The sequence below is a fragment of the Oncorhynchus tshawytscha genome, linkage group LG05, assembly GCF_018296145.1.
Source record: "Oncorhynchus tshawytscha isolate Ot180627B linkage group LG05, Otsh_v2.0, whole genome shotgun sequence".
NCBI classification, from domain to species: domain Eukaryota; kingdom Metazoa; phylum Chordata; class Actinopteri; order Salmoniformes; family Salmonidae; genus Oncorhynchus; species Oncorhynchus tshawytscha.
Genome location: NC_056433.1, coordinates 61788032 through 61801138, shown reverse-complemented (window position 1 = coordinate 61801138; position 13107 = coordinate 61788032). Strand labels below are relative to the sequence as shown.

Sequence of the window (13107 nt, the reverse complement as noted above, 5' to 3'; positions counted from 1 at the left end):
CTCAGTGACCCATATGCCCCTCAGTCTCCACACGCCTGTCCTGACAGTGCCACCCCCACAGAGCCTGGTCAGGACACCCCACAGCCAAGTGACAAGAGTTTTCTCACTGAAGGACTAAATCAATTCCATTCAACTTCTGCAGAAAGGAAAAGCCACTTTCCCACAGAGTTCAGAGCCACCGCCATCCACTGGGATAATCACCGTCCCACTGGGATAAGTGAAGGTAGAAATAATCCTTGGACTGTTTGAAGAGCTGGAGTTCACAGAGGTGGAGAGTTGGAGCGGGAGCAGCAGCAGCACTTATGCACCTGAGGCACACGCATAGCGTTCATGGCACACACGCCTCCCTGTGTGCGTCAAGCCCACTCGTCTGGCACTTCATTTCCTGCCTGTTCATTTGTTATTGACTATTCATAGTCCGAGCTACAGCGGCAGGCTGGTGGAATAATGATGAGGTTTCCAGGCAGAGAGGACCTGCAACAGCATTGATCCCTTCCGACTATTCAGCAGTAAGAGGCAAGAGGCATTCAAAGCCGCCCTACCCTGTGTCTCCTCCCCAACTTCCCTCTGTTGATTGTCCTTGATGGAGAGCCCCCTAGCAACGTAGTTGCACTGGTGTTTTCAGGGAAAATGTCTAACTGCTCGGCATAGTAAGGAAAGTAATAAGATTGCCCAGCCCCTTTTGGTTGCCTTAGATTAGGAGATTTAAAAGAATACACAAACATCCACTCATTATGTAGATAAGGTTAAAAAATAATTGTGTGTGTGTCTGTGTGTGTGTGTGTGTGTGTGTGTGTGTGTGTGTGTGTGTGTGTGTGTGTGTCTTGTAACTTAAAGGCATGGGATAAGACTCTGTGGTAAATATTTCATTAACCCCTCCATAGTCCTCTGGGTCTGTCAAAGCACGCATGTACACACACATGGGATCTCTGGCTGCATTTTTAGGAGAGATAACAGTTCATGTGCCAATGCAAAGTGATGCATTCTGTTTTCAGATGCGCGTAATTGTATTTGCCAGAGGTGTGCTCCCGTGGCTGGGTTATTTGTTGACATGTGCGACGACCCTGCTTCCACACTGTGTCAGGGGAATTCAATGTTGTGTGAATTTTCACAATGAAGAGGGGGGTTTTAATAAGCCATATTAAATGAGTGTGGACTGAGACTGCTGGAGAATGTGGTGGATGTCAATAAGGATGGAGTCTCTTTGTGCATGAAATGTGAAAAATGTACATGTTTCAAGAGTATATTGTTCCAAAGCATATGTTTAAAAGTAAGCTATTGCCAGAACAATCTGAGATACCTTTTTTGGCCACGTTGCGGGGCAATCGCCAATGTCTATAAAATTGTAGAGCAGACATCTGCAGAGACAGACGTGGTAGATCTAACTCAAGAGTGGACAGGTTTTACTGGTGATTGACAGTGTAGATTCCTGCTGGTTGGGCTAAAGTCCTTGTAGAGCTTACAGCTAGATTGTCACCGCCTCTCTCGCCTTCATCTGTCTGGCTCAGAACTCTTACATTTACAGAATGTGTAAACTATAAAGCAATCTGCAATATTTATACATGATGATAAACCATTTAACAAATGGGGACTCAAAAGGATGTAGGCTGTAACTGCTGGGGCTTTTATTACAGATTAGGCCAAATCCACAGTAAAGGAATTACGTTTGACTCAGTTTTTTCACTTTTCACTTTAAAATGAATGCCAAACAAACTATTGATTTCAAAGTTGAACAAACCATAGAACTCCATGCACAAGAAATACTTAACAATTTCCACAGAAAATTTACAAAAACTAATTTAATGGAAGAACTATGCAGAAGCAAAATTTAGTAACAGAATTACAGTAAAATCTCCTTCAGGTTTTCATGCAAACACTTATTCCAAAAACTCTGTTTAAATATCTGCTCTGAATTGAGTGAGATTCAGAGATGTCGGAAGAAAGAATGGGGTGTCAGCTATGACATGGCGCCTTGAGTTAAAAAAATAAAATAAAAAGGTTATTGAACTACAGTAGGTGAAGTGGATTTACATCCGGTAATGGAATTAGGGTATCAGAATGATATAATGGGTCTCTGATCTGTACTACACAGAAATGCATAATAAATCATTAGGGGGTGCTTATATAGTCTTGTTTCACTGTATGTACAAGTGGCTAACCTGTACTGAAATGGAAATGTATTTTTTGCATGTTCCACTCCCCTCAAGACTCCCTCGGAGAGTGGGGTCACAGCCATGGGATTAGCCATTATCTACGGCAAACCTGGAGCAATTCGGGTTAATTGTCTTGCTCAAGGGCAGAATGACAGATTTTTAGCTTGTCGGCTAGGGGATTCGCTCCAGCAACCTTTCGGTTACTGGCCCAATGCTTCTAACCCCCAGTCTACCTGCCGCCCTATGGATATGAATAATTATAGATATGAATGTCATTCTCTTCATGTTTCACAAATTGTCTCTATTATAATATGACAGACCAGCTAGATCTACTGTATCTATTATAATATGACAGACAACAGTGCAGTACAATACAGCACATCAGAGTAGAGTTCAGTACAGTAGAGTACTGTACTATTCTCTACTTTTCTGTGCTGTATTGTACTGTATTATACTCTACTACTGTATTGCCTTAGACTGTACTCTATTGTGCTCTACTCACTGTACTGTATTGTGCTGTATTATACTGTATTGTACTCTACTGTCGTCTACTCACTGTACTCTATTGTACTGTGCTATCCAAACTTGTGAAATATGCATCTATGAAAGGTCCAGATTTGGTCCAGGCTGGTCCGTCTGGGTATGTTAACATCAAGGCCAGGGTGGACTGACCAAATTTGAACTACTTTTCAACGTCCGTGGACGTCCGGTGTCGGTCGGTGCTCAGTGGGTGAGGATGCTGGTTACAGTAAACGGAAAGTGAAAGAGAAAGGCAGAGCGAGAGAGAGAGAGAGGGGTTGTCCAGACTCTTGGTTTGAACACCAGACAACAAACAGAAAGAAAACAGTTATCAGCTAAACATAACAGTATGCCAGTAGAAGGGAGGACACTAGCGGTCGACCCAACTGTGGTTTTGTAGCCAATTCAGTTGCAGTAATTCCATTACATATTTTGTTGGTAACGGAATTACGAGTTTTAATGACTTAATTTATAAACAAATTTGATATCAGTAAAATCACTATAACTAATTGGTAGGTCTACCATTGCTTCTTTTGTCTGTGAACTTTCATTATCCTCACTCCTCCTGAGAGAGAGACATTTTAAACTATTTTAAAGATAAAGGCACAAGGCAATCTTTTGTAAATGTACAGAAGGTAAAAAAAAAAGATCCAAAACTAAATAGAAGTGTTGATAATAGTTGGCAAAGGTCTTTATGTCAACATGATTGTGTTTTGATGCATTTCTGATACTGTTTAAGACTTTCTGGTAGGTGTTTATAATACCTCTTTTCCACCTGTTTATCCACAAATCAAAGTCTTTACTCATGTCACATTTTTTGGGATGGAAAATGGTTGAAACATGTATCTATGCCTTCATTTCCCCAACACATAGATTCTCAGCTTTCATTTGACACCCAATTTGATAGGCTCCTATGAACTTGTTGGTGCTCATGAGTCCTTTTCGATGGAAATACCAATTACACAAAAGCATGGTTGCTAAGCTGGAACTTTGGCCTTCCAGTCACCTTGTAGAAAATACAACGCCTCACCCTGCATTCTAACCATCTGCAAAGTACTAGCAACATCTGGATTATTGGTGCAGTTTTTACTGTGGATTATAAACATATTTGTTGTACCAGACCAAATGTTCAATATCAATCAATTGTTTTGACTGTTACGATTCAACAAATTTAAATAGAGGTAATTTATTTCATGAGAATTCGATGTATATATGAAATCGAGAGACATTGCATGTTTATCAAACCTTGGGAATGCTCATGGTTTGTTAACTTTCAAACCAAGCAGTACATGTCACCTTACTGTCTCTACAGTCAATAGGGTTCTCTCTAAATAAACATTATTTAGATGGCTTCACACACTCATCAGGGGATGCCTGGGAGCAGATTCAGGGGGCGTACCTTTGTGTCACTGTGTCTTTAGCCAAGAAACGTGATAATACTGCCTTCTGGAACACTGACACATTGAAATGAGAACAGATTATTGCACTATCATCAACTAACTATGTGCTGGATGTCACAAAGGCCCACAGATGTGGCACATAGGAGGTTCTAGCAGTGTGTTTGGGACAGTCCTGCATATGACCTCTGCCTTTATAAAAGGAGGATTGTTCATTAAGAGGGGTTAGTTACATGAGACCAACATACACATTGACAATGTGTACCCACAAGGCAAGTTATATACCTGCTGTTGAGTCAGAGCAAATGTAGCAAAACAATGCATCCTGTTTTAAAGGGGCAACCTGTTGCCTCCTAGTATTTCAGCTGCATGATTAGCTGTGTCCATAGTTTCCCATTAGCAAAGCTGACTTCATTAACCCTGTGATCTGCTCACCTCTCATATTTAACACATAATTACATGCCTAATCTTGCATGAAATTATAGAACTAATGACATCATGGAAGGTAAACAGGACAGCATTGTTGATGAGATTAAAACATAGAGATAAAGTGATATTGTAACCTATTATTTATTTGTGCTTTCACTTCTTAGATACTGACAGAATTTCTGGCTACTGTGAAATAGCTCCATCTCTGTTCACAGTAGACCAATTACACTGTCGATGATTGTAAGAAATCACAGACTGTTGCTTTATCTTGAGTCTGTGCCTCGTGTCATGAAATAGTGACAGAAAATTCAGGAGTCTGGGTAATATGACAGATAAATTACACTAGGGGGCTTCATTGGAATGTGCTTGCTCATTATCTTGTCCGTCTCACTATAGTCTGTCTGTGCACGTATGCAATATGGGAAGCAGCTTTTTTAATGTGTTCTACAGAGAATGATCAATTGAAAGAAGCTGTGACACTAGTACTACGTTTAATTTACATGCTTGTGGTGCGTCATGCTCTCTTCACTAGTTTTACACAATAATGAAACAAACCTAGTCCTGTCTGCATGTATTCATTTACTGTCATCATCAGGCAATTATAATTATATTTTAATGGGAGTATTTTTTCAGGTCTATTACCCTAATTAGAATTTAATTATGGAAACTTTATCCACCGCTGGTCATCTGGGGAGGCTGATGGCTGCAGAGTGAACAAGAGCACCCAACAGCTCTGCTGTCTGGTACACATAGGGAAACACAGGTGTCACCACACACATGACCAAGGTGTGTTTTACAACCCTGATTTAAGAGGCCTACCAGGAGGCATCAGCCAGAGCCCACCATCAATGACTCAGGGGGGTGTCACACTAAAACAGGACAGTGCTTTAAGACAGCGGATGGTGCTGACATGCAGGCACATACTAGCCATTGTTAAGCCTTAAGATCATGTGGATAAACCATGTTGTTCATTCAGAAAGATCAGCTGGGTGAAACTCCTCCAGAGCTTTCTGAACAACACTCCCTGGACACCATTATGCCTCACACAGTGACTTTCAGATTTGTCCTTAAATTAACACCTTAAAGGCACAGTACAGTCAAACGTGATTTTTCTGCGTTTTATATATATTTCCATACTGATGTTGGAATAATACTGTGAAATTGTGAAAATTATGATAATGTTCTTTCAGTGTAAGAGCTGTTTGATAAGACCACCTGAAATTCATACCCGTTGTGGTGGGATGGAGTTTTGGCCTGCCCAGTGACACTTTTCTGCCAATAACAGATAGTTTTCAATTTCCCCCTTCCCACTCAACCACTCCCAGACAGTCCTAGCAAAATTATAGCTTGAGAAGCTTCTCTTGCTAAGAAACAATGTTTGTTTATTTTTGACCATTTTAATTAAAAACAATCACAGTAAGGTACTAAATTGTTACTAAGAAAGAAGATCGCCCAGACATGTCTTCTGTACAACACCAACAAATGTCCCTTTTGGACTTTACTTTTCTTTAGCTAATATTGGAGACTTAAACATATCTCCCATAGTGTCCTCAGCAGAACTCAAAGTGCCTCCAAAGTGCATGAGTCATGCAGTGAATTTAAAGTGTATCAATGGCCAGACTTGTACCATTTAAGCAAAAGAACCGAACATGGGGATCCCTGAGAATGTTTTATGGCTTTCAATAAAGCTGTTTTCTGGGAAATTGAGGGAGGTTTCTCCATGCCCTCTCTCTCATCCTTCTGCATTTAGATTTTTTTTTTTCATTTCAAAAAGCCCCATGTCACCTTGCAGTTCTTTCCAGCTTGGCCAAGGCATTGCATCTGCAAAATGCCTCTAATTAAGCATTAACTTCCCCAAAGAGAGACTTTAATGTGCTCACGAATAAAAATAAATCCACAATGCTTAAATATTAATAAGCATTACCCTGGGTCCACCTAAACTACAGTAGGTCTGCTTGCCTGTTATTGCACGAGGGGCCAGTTTGGACTAAGAGATTACTCTCTCAATGTTGAAATTTTTCCTAATGGCTTGAATCCAGTATGGGATTTTCCCTCACAGATAACCAGTTTGTCAAGTTCAAAGTATTGTGTGAGGGGGTGTGTTTGAAAGGCAGGTTCTGTACTATATGTGGTCTGTACATTGGGGCATATTTTTACTTCTTGTGATGATGATTGTAATTGTGTTTTTTGCTCTGAGGCATCTTCAAACGATCCTTCTATTCCTTCTGTTATTTTGATATCAATCATTCTCCATTAGAGACAAATCTGTAAGACATAAATTAAACATAACCTAATAGCATGACATGAGGACTTACAGTATGCGACAAGAAGTAATTCAAATCAAATGGAATTTTATTTCTCACGTGTCGAATACTACAGGTGTAGTAGACCTTACCGTGAAATGCTTACTTACAAGCCCTTAACCAACAATGCAGTTAAGAAAATGGAGTTAAGAAAATATTTACTAAATTAACTTAAGTAAGAAATGAAAACTAAAATGTAAAAAAGTAACACAATTAAATAACAATAATGAGGCTATATACAGGGGGTACCGGTACCGAGTCAATGTGTGGGGGTAGGGGGGGTAAAGTGACTATGTATAGACCATAAACAGCGAGTAGCACTACCCTCTGTAGCGTCTTACGGTCGGATGCCAAGCAGTTGTCATACCAGGCGGTGATGCAACCGATCAGGATGCTCTCGAATGTGCAGCAGTAGAACTTTTTGAGGATCTCGGGACCCATGCCAAATCCTTTCAGTCTCCTGAGGGGGAAAAGGTGTTGTCGTGCCCTCTTGACGACTTTCTTGGTGTGTTTGGACCACCCTGCCAGCTTAGTGGAGTCTGCCACTAGCATAGTCAGTGTAATCAGCTCAGCTATTGTAATGGTTTTCCTCCTCTTCGTCTGAAGAGGAGAGGTGAGAAGGATCAGAGGACCAATATGCGGCGTGGTAAATGTCCATGGTATTTATTTAAACACATAAACTGAACACTCCAGACAAAACAATAAACGTAGCGTGAATAACGAAAACCGAAAACAGTACCGTGTGGTGTAAAACACAGACACGGAAACAATCACCCACAAAAACACAGTGAAACCCAGCCTACCTAAGTATGATTCTCAATCAGAGACAACTAACGACACCTGCCTCTGATTGAGAACCATACTAGGCCGGACACAGAAAAACAACCTAGACACACAAAACATGGAATGCCCACCCAGCTCACGTCCTGACCAACACTAAAACAAGGAAAACACAAAAGAACTATGGTCAGAACGTGACAGCTATCCCCATAGAGACTGTGTCTGTGCCTCAATCTAGGTTGGGCAAAACTAAACATGGCGGTGTTAGCCTTAGCAATCTCACTGGAATAAAGACCTCCATTCCTGTCATTATTGAAAGAGATTTTAATATCTCACATCTCAAAATAGGGCTACTTAATGTTAGATCCCTCACTTCCAAGACAGTTATAGTCAATTAACTAATCCCTGATCATAATCTTGATGTGATTGGCCTGATTTAAACATGGCTTAAGCCTGATGAATTTACTGTGTTAAATGAAGCCTCTCCTGGTTACACTAGTGACTGTATCCCCGCGCCTCCCACAAAGGCAGAGGTGTTGCTAACATTTACGATGGCAAATTTCAATTTACAAAAAAAATGGCTGCGATTTTGTCTTTTGAGCTTCTAGTCATGAAATCTATACAGCCTACTCAATAACTTTTTATAGCTACTGTTTACAGGCCTCCTGGGCCGTATACAGCGTTCCTTACTGAGTTCCCTGAATTCCTATCGGATCTTGTAGTCATGGCAGATAATATTCACATTTTTGGTGACTTTAATATTCACATGGAAAAGTCCACAGACCCACTCCAAAAGGCTTTCGGAGCCATCATCGACTCAGTTGGTTTTGTCATACATGTCTCCGGATCTACTCACTGCCACAGTCATACCCTGGACCTAATTTTGTCCTGTGGATTAAATATTGTGGATCTTAATGCTTTTCCTCATAATCCTGGACTATCGGACCACAATTTTATTACGTTTGCAATCGCAACAAATAATCTGCTCAGACCCCAACCAAGGATCATCAAAAGTAGTGCTATAAATTCTCAGACAAGCCAAAGATTCCTAGATGCCCTTCCAGACTCCCTCCACCTACCCAAGGACGTCAGAGTACAAAAATCGGTTAACCACCTAACTGAGGAACTAAATTTAACCTTTCGTAATACCCTAGATGCAGTCCCACCCCTAAAAACAATTATCATTTGTCATGAGAAACTAGCTCCCTGGTATACAGAAAATACCCAAGCCCTGAAGCAAGCTTCCAGAGAATTTGAACGGAAATGGCGTTACACCAAACTGGAAGTCTTTCAACTCGTTTGGAAAGACAGTACCGTGCAGTATCGAAGAGCCCTCACTACTGCACGTTCATCCTATTTTTCCAACTTAATTGAGGAGAATAAGAACAATCCAACATTTATTTTTGATACTGTCGCAAAGCTAACTAAAAAGCAGCATTCCCCAAAAGAGGATGGCTTTCACTTCAGCAGTGATAAATTCATGAACTTCTTGACGAAAAAGATCATGATCATTAGAAAGCAAATGACGGACTCCTCTTTAAATCTGCGTATTTCTCCAAACCTCCATTGTCTTGAGTCTGCACAACACTGCCAAGACCTAGAATCAAGGGGACACTCAAGTTTTTTATACTATATCTCTTGACACATTGATGAAAATAGTCTTGGTCTCTAAACCTTCAAGCTGCATACTGGACCCTATTCCAACTAAACTACTGAAAGAGCTACTTCCTGTGCTTGGCCCTCCTATGTTGAACATAATAAATCGCTCCCTATCCACTGGATGTGTACCAAACTCACTAAAAGTGGAAGAAATAAAGCCTCTCTTGAAAAAGCCAAACCTTGACCCAGAAAATATGAAAAACTATTGGCCTGTATCAAATCTCCCATTCCTCTCAAAAAATGTTGAAAAAGATGTTGCGCAGCAACTCACTGCCTTCCTGAAGACAAACAATGTATACGAAATGCTTCAGTCCGGTTTTAGACCCCATCTTAGCATAGAGACTTCACTCGTGAAGGTGGTAGATGACCTTTTAATGGCGTCAGACCAAGGCTCTGCATCTGTCCTCATGCTCCTAGACCTTAGTGCTGCTTTTGATACCATCGATCACCACATTTTTTTGGAGAAATCGGAAATCCAGATTGGTCTACACTGACAAGTTCTGGCCTGGTTTAGATCTTATCTATCGGAAAAATATCAGTTTGTCTCTGTGGATGGTTTGTCTTCTGACCATCCACAGGTTCCTCAAGGTTCCGTTTTATCACCATTATTGTTTTCACTATATATTTTACCTCTTGGTGATGTCATTCGGAAACATAATGTTAACTTTCACTGCTATGCGGACGATACACAGCTGTACATTTTGATTAAACATGGTGAAGCCGCAAAATTTCCCTCTCTGGAAGCCTGTGTTTCAGACATAAGGAAGTAGATGGCAGCATTTGTTTAACTTTTAAAAAGAGATACTAGTTCTAGGTCCCAAGAAACAAAGAGATATTCTGGGGCAGCAGGTTAGCCTAGTGGGTAGAGTGTTGGACTAGTAACCAGAAGGTTGCAAGTTCAAATCCCTGAGCTGACATGGTACAAATCTGTCATTCTGCCCCTGTAACAGGCATTTAACCCCCTGTTTGTAGGCTGTCATTGAAAATAAGAATTTGTTCTTAACTGACTTGCCTAGTAAAGTAAAAAAAAAAAAATCTTACAATTAATCTTGATGGTTTTACAGTCATCTAAAAAACAACTGTGAAGGACCTCAGCATTACTCTGGACCCTGATCTCTCTTTTGATGAAGTATCAAAATATGAAAAACTCAAGGACAGCTTTTTTCCATCTTTGTAACATTGCAAAAATCAGAAACTTTCTGTCCAAAAATGATGCAGAAAAATGTATCCATGCTTTTGTCACTTCTAGATTAGACTACTGCAATGCTCTACTTTCCGGCTACCCGGATAAAGAACTAAATAAACTTCAGTTAGTGCTGAACACGGCTGCTAGAATCTTGACTAGAACCCCAAAATTTGATCATATTACTCCAGTGCTAGCCTCTCTACACTGGCTTCCTGTTAATGCTAGGGTTGATTTCAAGGTTTTACTGCTAACCTACAAAGCATTACATGGGCTTGCTCCTACCTATCTTTCTGATTTGGTCCTGCTGTACATACCTACACGTACGCTACGGTCACAAGACGCAGGCCTCCTTACTGTCCCTAGAATTTGTAAGCAAACAGCTGGAGGCAGGGCTTTCTCCTACAGAGCTCCATTTTTATGGAATGGTCTGCCTATCCATGTGAGAGACGCAGACTCAGTCTTGACCTTTAAGTCTTTATTGAAGACTCATCTCTTCAGTAGGTCCTATGATTGAGTGTAGTCTGGCCCCGGGGTGTGAAGGTGAACGGAAAGGCACTAGAGCGACGAACCGTCCTTGCTGTATCTGCCTGGCTGGTTCCCCTCTCTCCACTGGGATTCTCTGCCTCTAACCATATAACGAGTCACTGGCTTACTGGTGCTCTTCCATGTCGTTCCTAGGAGGGGTGTGTCACTTGTGTGGGTTGAGTCACTGATGTGATCTTCCTGTCCGGGATGGTGCCCCCCTCGGGTTTGTGCCGAGGAGGAGATCTTCGTTGGCTATACTCTGCCTTGTCTCAGGGTAGTAGGTTGGTGGTTGAAGATATCCCTCTAGTGGTGTGGAGGCTGTGCTTTGGCACAGGTGGGGTTATATCCTGCCTGTTTGTCCCTGTCCTGGGGTATCGTCGGACAGGGCCACAGTGGCTTCCGAACCCTCCTGTCTCAGCCTCCAGTATTTATGCTGCAATAGAGGCTAGGATCAGTCTGTTATATCTGGAGTATTTCTCCTGTCTTTTCCGGTGTCCTGTGTGACTTTAAGTATGCTCCCTCTAATTCTTGATCTCTCTTTTTCTCTCCCTTTCTCCTTCTCTCTCTTTCTCTCTTCTCTCGGAGGACCTGAGCCCTAGGACCATGCCTCAAAATTACCTGGCCTGATGACACCTTGCTGTCCCCAGTCCACCTGGTCATGCTGCTGCTCCAGTTTCAACTGTTCTGCCTGCGGCTATGGAACCCTGACCTGTTCACTGGGCGTGCAACCTTGTCCCGGACCTGCTTTTTAGGACACTTTCTCTACCGCACCTGCTGTCTCTAACTCGGAATAATCGGCTATGAAAAGCCAATTGACATTTACTCCTGAGGTGCTGACCTGTTGCGCCCTCTACAGCCACTGTGATTATTATTGTCTGACCCTGCTGGTCATCAATGAACGTTTGAAAATCTTGGCCATGTTCTGTTATAATCTCCACCCGGCACAGCCAGAAGAGGACTGGGCACCCCTCAAAACCTGGTTCCTTTCTAGGTTTCTTCCTAGGTTCTGGCTTTATAGGGAGTTTTTCCTAGCCACCATGCTTCTACATCTGCATTGCTTGCTGTTTGGGGTTTTAGGCTGGGTTTCTGTACAGCACTTTGTGACATTGGCTGTTGTAAAAAGGGCTTTATAAATACATTTGATTGATTGATGATAGTGTATTGGTAATATGGACACCAAGGAACTTGAAACTCTCAACACGGTCCATTACATCACCAGATCCAGTTGCAGAGGGAGGTGTTTAGTCCTAGAGTCCTTAGCTTAGTGATGAGCTTTGGGCACTATGGTGTTGAATGCTGATCTGTAGTCAATGAACAGCATTCTCACATAGTGTGGAGTGCGATTGAGATTGTGTCACCTGTGGATCCGTTGGGGCGGTATACGAATTGGAGTTGGTCTAGGGTTTCCTGGTTGATGGTGTTAATGTGAGTCATGACCAGCCTTTCAAAGCACCTCATGGCTAACGAAGTGAGTGCTACGGAGCAGTTGTCATTTAGGCAGGTTACCTTCGCTTTCTTGGGCACAGGGACTATGGTGGTCTACTTGAAAAATGTAGGTATTACAGACTCGGTCAGGAACAGGTTGAAAATGTTAGTGAAGCCACTTGCCAGTTGTTCCACGCATCCTCTGAGTATACGTCCTTGTAATCCGTCTGGCCCCATGGCCTTGTGAATGTTGACCTCTTTAAAGGTCTTGCTCACATTGGCTTTGGAGAGCATGATCAGACAGTTGTCTGAAATAGCTGGTGCTCTCATTTATTTATTTATTTATTTATTATTTCACCTTTATTTAACCAGGTAGGCAAGTTGAGAACAAGTTCTCATTTGCAACTGCGACCTGGCCAAGATAAAGCGTAGCAATTCGACACATACAACAACACAGAGTTACACATGGAATAAACAAAACATACAGTCAATAATACAGTAGAACAAAAGAAAACAAAAAGTCTATATACAGTAAGTGCAAATGAGGTAAGTTAAGGAAATAAATAGGCCATGGTGGCAAAGTAATTACAATATAGCAATTAAACACTGGAATGGTAGATCGGCAGAAGATGAATGTGCAGGTAGAGATACTGGGGTGCAAAGGAGCAAAATAAATAAATAAATAGATACCAGTATGGGGATGAGGTAGGTAGATAGATGGGCTATGTACA

At 41.6% G+C, this 13107-nt stretch overlaps 1 protein-coding gene across 2 annotated transcripts in view; it reads right to left on the bottom strand.

Annotated features, from left to right (window-relative positions):
• Nucleotides 1-13107, bottom strand: part of si:ch211-247n2.1 (calcium-activated potassium channel subunit beta-2) — a 31679-nt gene that overhangs the window by 6363 nt on the left and 12209 nt on the right. The gene's annotated exons all lie outside the window — the stretch shown is intronic.